Raw genomic sequence first — 9803 nt, forward strand, 5'->3', positions numbered from 1 at the left:
ATACATATAAATATATTTAGAGAGAGTTTATCTTTGTTTGTCGGCATGTTGCCTTGTTCCTGCTTCAATGGCTCAAAATACTTTGACTTATTTATGTCTTAAAGAGAATGTAATTTGTTTACAACCTCGTAGAGATAAACTTCCTGGTTTGTAGAAGGAGAGAGGCGAAGCTGGAGCTCAGAAGGACCAGAGCTGTGTTGGTGTGTTAATACTGAAAAACCATGTGCTGGAATTTGCCTGCTATCTTTTCAAATATTGTAGATATTTTTAGAGGATTGACAAACAAAAAGAAACCAAAATATAATGGGATACATAGTAAATGTGGAATCTTAGTATTACGCTATATGATTGTTGGGATCAAGTTGGAGTGGCTTGCCTTTTCTAAACGGAGGCCTCCTTTTTGTGACAGAGGGGGAATATTTAATTCTTTTTTCACTTCTTCTTCTTCTCTTTTTTTTATTGTGTTTTTTTTCTGTGCTTCAGCACTGGCCTGGGGTCAGGGCTCGAGTTAAAGGCTGATATCAGGACCTTTACAGTGAACTGTCTTCTAGATAAACCTGCTTGTTCAAAGGACTTGATGTTTTAAAAATATGTGTGACCATCGAAAAGGCTGCAATCAAGTCATATTAGAAAATCTGCAGAGCTATATTTGGCTTATCTGTGCCGCACGGAAATCAGACATTTGTTTCTTTTTTTTGTTTTTCTTTAACAATTTGGAATATATTGTGTTGTTTATATTTTATTTAATTTAGATTTTTTTTTTTTTTTGTTTCCTTTTTTCCTCTCGCAGAGGGACACACGCAGCCCCACAAAGCTGTTGGCATTTTTAACATCTAAGAAAAAAAAAAAAGGAAAAACTGACAAAAAAAAAAACAGATTACAACAAAAATGGAATGTTGCTTTGACTCTTTTTCTATATATAAAAAAGACGATCCTTTTCTGCACTATCTGGTTATGAATGAAAACTTCTGTGGTGTAATTCTAGATGTGCTTTTGTGTGTTTTAACCAAGCTTGTCTTCCTGCCGTCACAGAATATACAGTACTCTAGCATCTCAACTGTACTCACTAGTTGTAAACTATTTATTGTGCTTTTACCAATCAGACATTACCAGAGAGAAGTTACATACAGAATGCACATTTACCCTGTCTTATTGCACTCAGAAGGACAAGGCCACTTAACTAGCCTGTACTATTGTTATTTCTATTACTAACCGAAGTCATTGGCAAGCATGACGTGATAGGCTCATTATGCAACTTGAAAAAAAATTGACGGTTTTTCTACTTTTAAAAAACTCCTATACACTACTACAGTATATACAATCATTTATCCGAGCATCTTTTTTCTTTTTTATATCCTCCTCCTCTGTCATTTCCCAGTCGATCCGTCCATCTGGAGAGGGTGCACAAGCTTTACCAGTCAGCTCAGGCGTGTTGAAACAGTCACATGGACCATTTGAATAAAAATCTGTCTTATTTAAGTTGAAAAAAAAAAAAAAAAACAGTCTGGATTCTGATCTTCTGCTTATAAGCTGTCGATTTATTTTGTTTCCTTTCCAAAGTTTTAACTTGACAGTTTATTTGTTTATTTGTCTGTAAAAAATTTTAAAACAATAAACAAACAGCATTTTCAATAATAATAATTTTAAAAAAAAGACTTAAGCCAACATTCTCAATCCACTTTTACATCCAGGAGGACATTCAGCTTTAAGAGGATGCAAAGACGACAAGTTCAAAAATAATCTTTGTAAATACAGCAATGAGTCCACTGAGGACAGAATAACTCCATGCGGACTGGTGTTGAAAACAGGAACTCTTCCTGACTACATCTACCATCATGCACCACAACGAGTCATACTGCCGACGCAGCTGTTTGGCTGTATGTAATCAATCACTGCTCCTGTCAGAAACACACAAAACATCGTGATTACATCCAAATGATAACACGTGTTGTAACAACCAATAATTATGTTGACGATGACACCGGCAATGATGATGATGATGATGATAATGCTGATGATAATGATGATATCAATGATACTTCTTGCAATATACTCTCACCTGCCTCGATGTACTGTATTTAGCAGCATGCAGTTTGTGGAACAAAGAAAAAGAGAAATGCCAACAGATAACTTTTTGGCATACTTAGCCATTTATGGGTAAGTGATTTAAGTGTTCATCTTGTTTTTATGATATTTTTTTTATCTATACAATAATTGTAAATAAAGAACTCAATGTCTTTGTTCATTTAATACTATGCAAAAAGTCATGCTTTTCTGATTGTTACCCACCCTTAATCCTAGAGTGTGTTGCTGGAATGTTTGTGGTCTCAAAAGTCAGTGAAAACATGTGATGTAAATTATTTTATAGCTTGAGGAAAAAGTTAAATGATGATGAAAATTATTATTATGATACCGTGACGAGGAGGATGATACTAATGGTGGTGACAGTGATGATGATGATGATGATATTGATGATGATAATGATGATGATGATGAACTGTGACTCTTGCCGCTTGACTGTCCCATTTACCACACTCCTGACAGGAGCGCAAGTGAAAAACATAATAAAAACAAAAAAACGAAAAATCACTAAATAAATCTCCCAGAGCAGCATGACCCAGCATGGTGTGTCCTGGCCCCGTGTGACATGTCCTGTTCTGATTCGTTGTGCTTCACCTACTAGTGTCCACTTGACTTTGATTGTTTTTCCATTCTCATTGATTGGTTGCAAACAGTTCTGCTCATAGCACATTTTGGGGATTTTCAGTTTGATAAAAAAGATGATGTAATATACCTACAACCAGCGGGTCCCAACCTTTTAACCTCATGACCTCTTAAAATGAGGCATTACTCCTGATGGTGATGATCACGTATCCCGCTGAGGACTCTTGTTGCATGTCATTCCCCATTTCTCTCCCCTTTTTTCTCTCTGTCTGTGCTGTCTTCTCTCAAGTTAGGACGTAAAAAGTGAAAAAGAAAATGTCAAATACCCTTGAGTTCCAGCCAAGAGTGAATATGAGATTTTGAGAGCTCAGGTGAAATAACACTATCTAGTGTTTCATGAGAAAAAGATAAATAGATAGAAGACTTCTTTAAGTCTGACCTGAAAAGTTCCTTTATCCCCTCACCCTCATTTTGATGGAAAGTCTCATAGTCCAAAACATTTCTGGAGCTTCACAGCAAAACAGCGTTGCAGTGTTCTCATAAAATACTGAAGTAGATGGGGACTTGTTTTAAAATGTAATGGCACCATGGAGCTCATCCAGTGTTATCCAAGTCTGTGGGAGCTCAGAAATCTATGTTTGTTTGTTTTTTTATGCTTTAAAACAAGTCCCCATCTACTTCAGTTGTTAAGAAGAACACTGCAACACTGTGAAGCTCCAGAAATGTTTGTGGACTACAAAACTTCCCATCAGCCTGGGGGTGAGAAGATAATGACAAAATTGTCATTTTTGCGTAAACTTATCCTTTGAGTGCCGGCATAGTGGTCCTTTAAGCTAAATATGCTAATGCTGCATGCTGATGTGCTCAGAATTATAACTCAAACATGTTTCCCATGGCCACCATCCAGTACAGCTGAGGCTGATGGGAATATCATTAGTTTTGCGGTTTCTGGTTATGAAACAAAGTATTGGACAAGTCAGGGGATCACCAAAGTCAGTAGGAATTATCCTCTGGGGGAACATGAATGTCTTAATACAATTTCATGACAATCCTCTAGTTGTTGAGATAGAGCAGTGCAGAAAAGCACCTCAGATTTATCTTCTATATTTGTTTAAACTTTTATGTATTTCGGGAAGTTTTTCCTTTGAGCAGTGGTTCCTTTTTTAAGAATGTCCTGTTCATATTCACTCAGTTACAGACATTTACATCTGAAGCTGTCCAGTTCAACCACAGTCTGATGTGTAGCCACTGGTCAGCTCTGCTGGAGCAGTCAAGGATTATGGGTTTTGCTCAAGGGCACTTCACCAGTAGAAAGCAGGGAGGGGGTAGCATTTGTCTTTCTCTTATCCACTGTTCTTGTAGTACATCACTCTTAGCCTACTGAAAACCTTACTATAGTGGTTATATTTCAAGTTTTGTGATTATCACACTCCCATTGAAGTTGCTACATACACAATGCCTGTCATACACTATGTTTGAAAACTTCTCTGAGATTTTCAAGTGCTGTAGTCAGATTAAAAACAAAATTCTTCCCATGACTTAAAACTACTGATGCCTGCAGCTCGCTAAAGTAGGCTTGTGCAGGATTGATCCCACCCAGTTTTGATGGGAAGGACAGCGGTGGTGGCGTCTGAAGAACATCATAGCACTGACTTAATCTTCTTTCCATTTAATTTAAAATGGGATGGCGTCTGCCGGCACCAGTATGACTTTAGACTCATTTGAAAATGGAAAAGCATTGCACAAATCTGCTGAGCGTGTTGAGTGACGAGTGACGTGACGAGCACAAACTGTTTACCCGTGAGAGAGAGAGGGATGGATGGATGGATGGATAGATGGATGGATGGAGGCCAACCACCCAACACTCCTCTTGCATTAGTGAACAGTTTAGTCAGTGAAGGCACGATTACTGGCTATCTGAAGGAGAGAGAGGTCATAGAAGACATTTTGTCTAAATGTAAATGTCCACTGGAGGGCAGTATTTCACTAGATAACTGAAGACACCAGCACATTCCTCCTCATGTAAAGATCCCTGTAAAGTGTCTCTTCAGCATCAATGATCTCTAATCATAAGACAAGGTTGCTGTGATTCGGCCGTTTCATGAAGTGAAAGGCACTCAGACATCTTAAGAGTCTTGTGAGTGAAATCCTTGAAAATAAGAAATCCTGAGCACCGTCAACTCCTTTGTCTTTTATTCTGAAGGTTTTATCATTTCAGTCTTCAGAACTTTTGATTAAGTTGAACTTCAGTGTTCAAGATGAGATGTGACGACAAGAGAAAAGAGTAGTGTCTACTTTATGCTTCATGTTTGTCTGAGTCAAGTTCAGATTCCAAGCCTTACATACAATTTTATAGTATTAAACCTGTATTAAATGTATTCTGTGGTCACTTTGCGGCAGCACAACACACTCTAAACATGAACACTTTATCACATTATGAAGTTATTACGGTAAACGTGTAAGCAAGCAGCTTCTTACTGACACGTCCAATAGACAGAGCAACATTCGCAATTCTATGAAGTCATGTTTAGCTCTTCATCTACTCCTGAGGGACATATAAGGCTCGCTACTGCAAAGAAGTCCCGCCCGACTGGACCAGAAAACAGTTACAAACCAGAAAACCAAAACAAAAAGCTGAAAGATGCAAAAACTCTCCGTAGAGCCGAAGGGAAATGCCGAGTGGAGTGATTATCGTAAGTTTGTTTCCACGAGTGGCCCCTTTCAAATTACACATGATGAATTTGGTCCATTCTTAATTCAAAACATGGAGCAGAGCAGCATCAGACAGTGGTGAAAAGCAGGTTATCACAAAATGAAAAGTCTCTATTCAATAACATAAATATTAGTTTTCAAAAGAAGGGTGCCGTGTGTCTGATGAAGCACGATCAAGGTCACAGTCGACATAATGAAGATGCAGGCCGTTTATTACGAGGTCCATCAGCGCCATCACCAGAAACAGACCCAAGCTCAGAACATTGTTAATGAGGCAGAAATAACTGGGTCAGTGTTCAGTCATGATGAATGGTGTCTGTCTGTTGTTCAATAGATGGCAATGACTGTCTCTCATCCGCAAAACTAGTTTAAACAAGAATAAACTGGACATGTTTGTTCGTGTGTGTTAACCGTTTGTGTTCAGTCATTTTAGATGCCAGTGTGTGTGTTTCTGCAGACTATTGACACAAAAGTGTTGTGTGCAGCGCTGTTAGCCCGTGTCATTAACGCTGATACCACTAGGAGTCACCAGAGTCAGAAATGTTCAAATCCTATAGGCTTTAATGAATACCGAAGATAAGGGGAAAGGCCAGTCGGTGGGTTTTTATGACTCTGTAATTAACTGTTTGCTTTCTCTACAACAAATATTACCCTTTACGAGCTGCGCCAGTGGCATGAAATCGTCTAAACTTCCTGTCTCCTAAGTGGGTGTGGTTGTGGTCCAGTGACACAGAGACAGGAAATGACATCCCACAAATGTTAGCATGTCTGCCTAACCAGCCGACAACAGTTGTAACTGTTATAGCTGGGTCTGTTTTAGATTTTAAGATAACGGCAGCAGCTCTGTTCTAATGGATGTCTGGAAGTTTAAACTCCGACAGCTCCAGTCAAAGATGGCGTCACGTTTGCCAAACGGTCGTTTTCATCCTACATTAATAGTGAAATGTGGGCTTATGTGTGAAAATATGAAAAATAAAGCATCTAATCTGTTTCTGGCTTGTCACAGTATACAGTAAACAGGGTTTGACTTCATAACAGGTTTGGCTCAAACAAGCTGCTTCTTTATTTGCTGACAGGAGGACGTGGACATGAAGCTTAATAAAGGTGAATTATGTAAGAGTTTAGTTTTAAAATGTTCAAAAATGAACTAAACTTATCAACATACTATGAAGAGTTAACGTTTTTGACATTATGTCAAAGACGTCTCTGTATTGTGTTGCTCTTTACGTTAGCATGCTAATCAGCTGTTGATGTTAATGTCATGCTAATTAGCTAATTGGGTGGTCCTGGAGTCGGCTAATATGAGCTTAACGATAATGGTGATATGCTGCGCTCTAGTTGTTCGAGTATGAATTTGACAAGTGACCCATTTTTACATATTGCATCACCTATTATTGGAAACTTTACTTTTGCCTATATATATATAAAAAATAGCCTACTATGCTCATTTCAGGTTTTTGACGTCAGCGACAAACAGACTTTCTAGATTATGCTCCTGGTTAATTGGATTCAAAGAGGAAGTGTGTTTGAATTTGCCTACAATTAGTTCCAAATTTAATAGCTCATTCCAAGAATTTTCTGGCAAGCGTTCGCATGACCTGACCCTTTAAACCAGTTATGTAAGATGTACAGAAGCAGACGCTAACCCTAACCCTACAACATATAAACAAGGATCAATACACTAAATGCTGCTGTTGCGGGTTTTTACATGTACCTGTCTCAAACACGAGGTCTGAAAAGGAGAATCTGTGAAAACATGAGACATCCAGAGATTTCAGTCCATTAGCATTAACCCTCACTTAGCTTTAGCATTAGCCTGACAGCGTGTGTAATAGCATCAGCATGCGTGGCTGTGCCTGCTGGGGTGGCACAGGCTGTGAATATAGAGTGGGCTCCCACAGCTCGGGAGATTAGCGTTCGAGTGCATTCAAGTCCATGTGCGAGGGCCGATTTCCAGGAAGAATAGCCCTTTATTGGGCCCCAAGTTGAATCCTGCTGCTTCCCTTTGGCCCAATAGAAGGCTGCAGTAACTGACAGTCCTTTACAATCAGCCAACACTGGTGGAGGTTTTGGGGCTCTCATTCTTTTTTTTTTCACTCTTTTTCTCCAAAAGGATTGATTTTGAAATTACTCTTTCTCTGCCCAGTGTGTGCATGGGTCGGTATATTTGTGTGCATTCGTCCGTATACGTGGGTTTGTGTGTGTGTTTGCACTCACACACATTCACACGCGGACACACACGCACACGTGCACACGTTTGAATGCCAGTCTTGGCAATTGTCTTAATGGGATAAGGGGAGACTATGGTTCCTGTTGGGGGGATGGGACTGTGGGAATGACATGGGAAAACACACACACGTTACATTCATGGCACGAACGTTGTCGGATGATTCAAAGGAAAAGGTGATACGTGGTGACTCATTATTTCCCAAATACACCTCAGGGCTGCAAATACTCTGCACACTAGCCAAAAGAGAGATGACACACCTTTTATGCAGGACTGAAACTTTTTTGCAAAACAATGTACGACCATAAAAACAAAAGATAATGACTCATGTGCTCAGTGTTAGAGTGCACTCATAACTACGCACTTTTAGATATTTTTGTTGATGTTTTGTTTTATGTCACACAGTCAAAAAAAAGTAAAGGTCATTTAAGGAGAACAAAAGAAGTGACATAGATTACTGAAGGAGGGGCTGGTGGGGGTGTTGCAATGACTAGTTCTGAACAGTAGGGGTCATCTGTGGCATAACATTCATAAAGGCATTCATGCCAACAAGCCTGCTCCAGTATCTCATGTTCTCCCAGCCTTTCTCAAGGAGATGGTTGAGATGGAATAAGAAACGACCTGCTGTAGGTCAGGTGGTTGAAAATGTCGGTTTGTAATGTCTGCTGAGGAAAACTGAAATGGAGCTCAGGGAATCTGAAGGAGAAAAAAAAGACATCAGCTGTCTGAGAAAACAGCGGCAGCTACTGAGAAGAGGTCAAAGGTCACCAACCAGGAGTCAGTGTGGACGGCCAGAGAGAGATCAAGGTCCATCCCTGATTAGAGATGAGGGTTACAGTGTCCCTCCATTTATGACTACTGGTTACACATAGATCATGACTAACAAGTATTTTCATTATAATCTATTTGGTCTTTAAAAGATGAGAAAATAAACTGTCTATCACAATATCCCAGAGTCCAGGTTACCTTATTTTTGTCTGAGAAACAAAGACCTAAAGATATTTCTTTCTTTGTCATTTAGAATGATATAAAAAAAAAGAAGCAGCAAATTATCACATTTTTGAAGCTACAACCAGCCAATATTTGTAATTTTTGCCTGATAAATGAATAATGACTTAAATAAATCCAAATTGTCATGCAATGTATTATCTGTAACTCATCGTATATTATCTTTATTTCAAAAATCCATAAATGGTCTGAGCAAAACTGTCCTCTGAAGAAAAGTGGCAATTAAGCAAATAAAAAAATAAAAACCCAAAATAATGTTCAAGTTATTAGCTGACAAAATGTCAAGAGATCTCAGCACAAGAGATCATTGTTTCTGGTTTCCAGCTGACAGTAAACATACTCTTTACTATGACCACAGACATTCCTTATTGGTTATTACTCTAAACATGACAATGGAGGTCCTCTAACCTTAAAGGATAAATTCACCCAGAAGTGAAAACTCAGTCACTATCTACTCACCCTCATGCTGATGAAAATGATAGGATTGTCATGAAATTGTATAAAGACATTCATGTTCCCCAGAAGATAATTCCTACTGACTTTGGTGATCCCCTGACTTGTCCAATACTTTGTTTCATAACCAGAAACCACAAAACTAATGGCATTGCCATCAGCCTCAGCTGTACTAACATGGTGGCCATGGGAAACATTTGATCTGCTTAACAACAACATGTTTGAGTTATAATTCTGAGCACATCAGCATGCAGCATTAACATATTTAGCTCAAAGCACCACTATGCCGGCAGTCAAAGGATAAGTTCACCCGAAAATGAAAATTTTGTCATCATCTTCTCACCCCCAGGCCAATGGGAAGTCGTGTGAAGGTTTGTAGTCCACAAGACATTTCTGGAGCTTCACGGCAAAACACTGTTGCAGTGTTCTCCTAAACAACTGAAGAAGACTTGTTTTTAAACATAAAAAAACGACTAAAAAACATAATCATCAAGGAGTCAAAGAGCTCGTCCGATGTAATCCAAGTCTCCGGAAGTCCTGAGATCCCAAATTGAGTTGAAAAGACAACATTCGGTTGATAATCGCAAGACAGTCAAGCTTGTGCATCCACTTCAGATACAGCTACAGTGACGATTTTGGCTTTAAAAAGGGTGTAAATAACAAATCAAATCAGCTTAGGATCTCCTGGTTTCTGGCGACTTAGATAACACAAAATGAACTTTTTGGAGCGATTTTTAGT

The sequence above is a fragment of the Pagrus major genome, chromosome 6 (genome assembly GCF_040436345.1).
Source record: "Pagrus major chromosome 6, Pma_NU_1.0".
Lineage (NCBI taxonomy): Eukaryota > Metazoa > Chordata > Actinopteri > Spariformes > Sparidae > Pagrus > Pagrus major.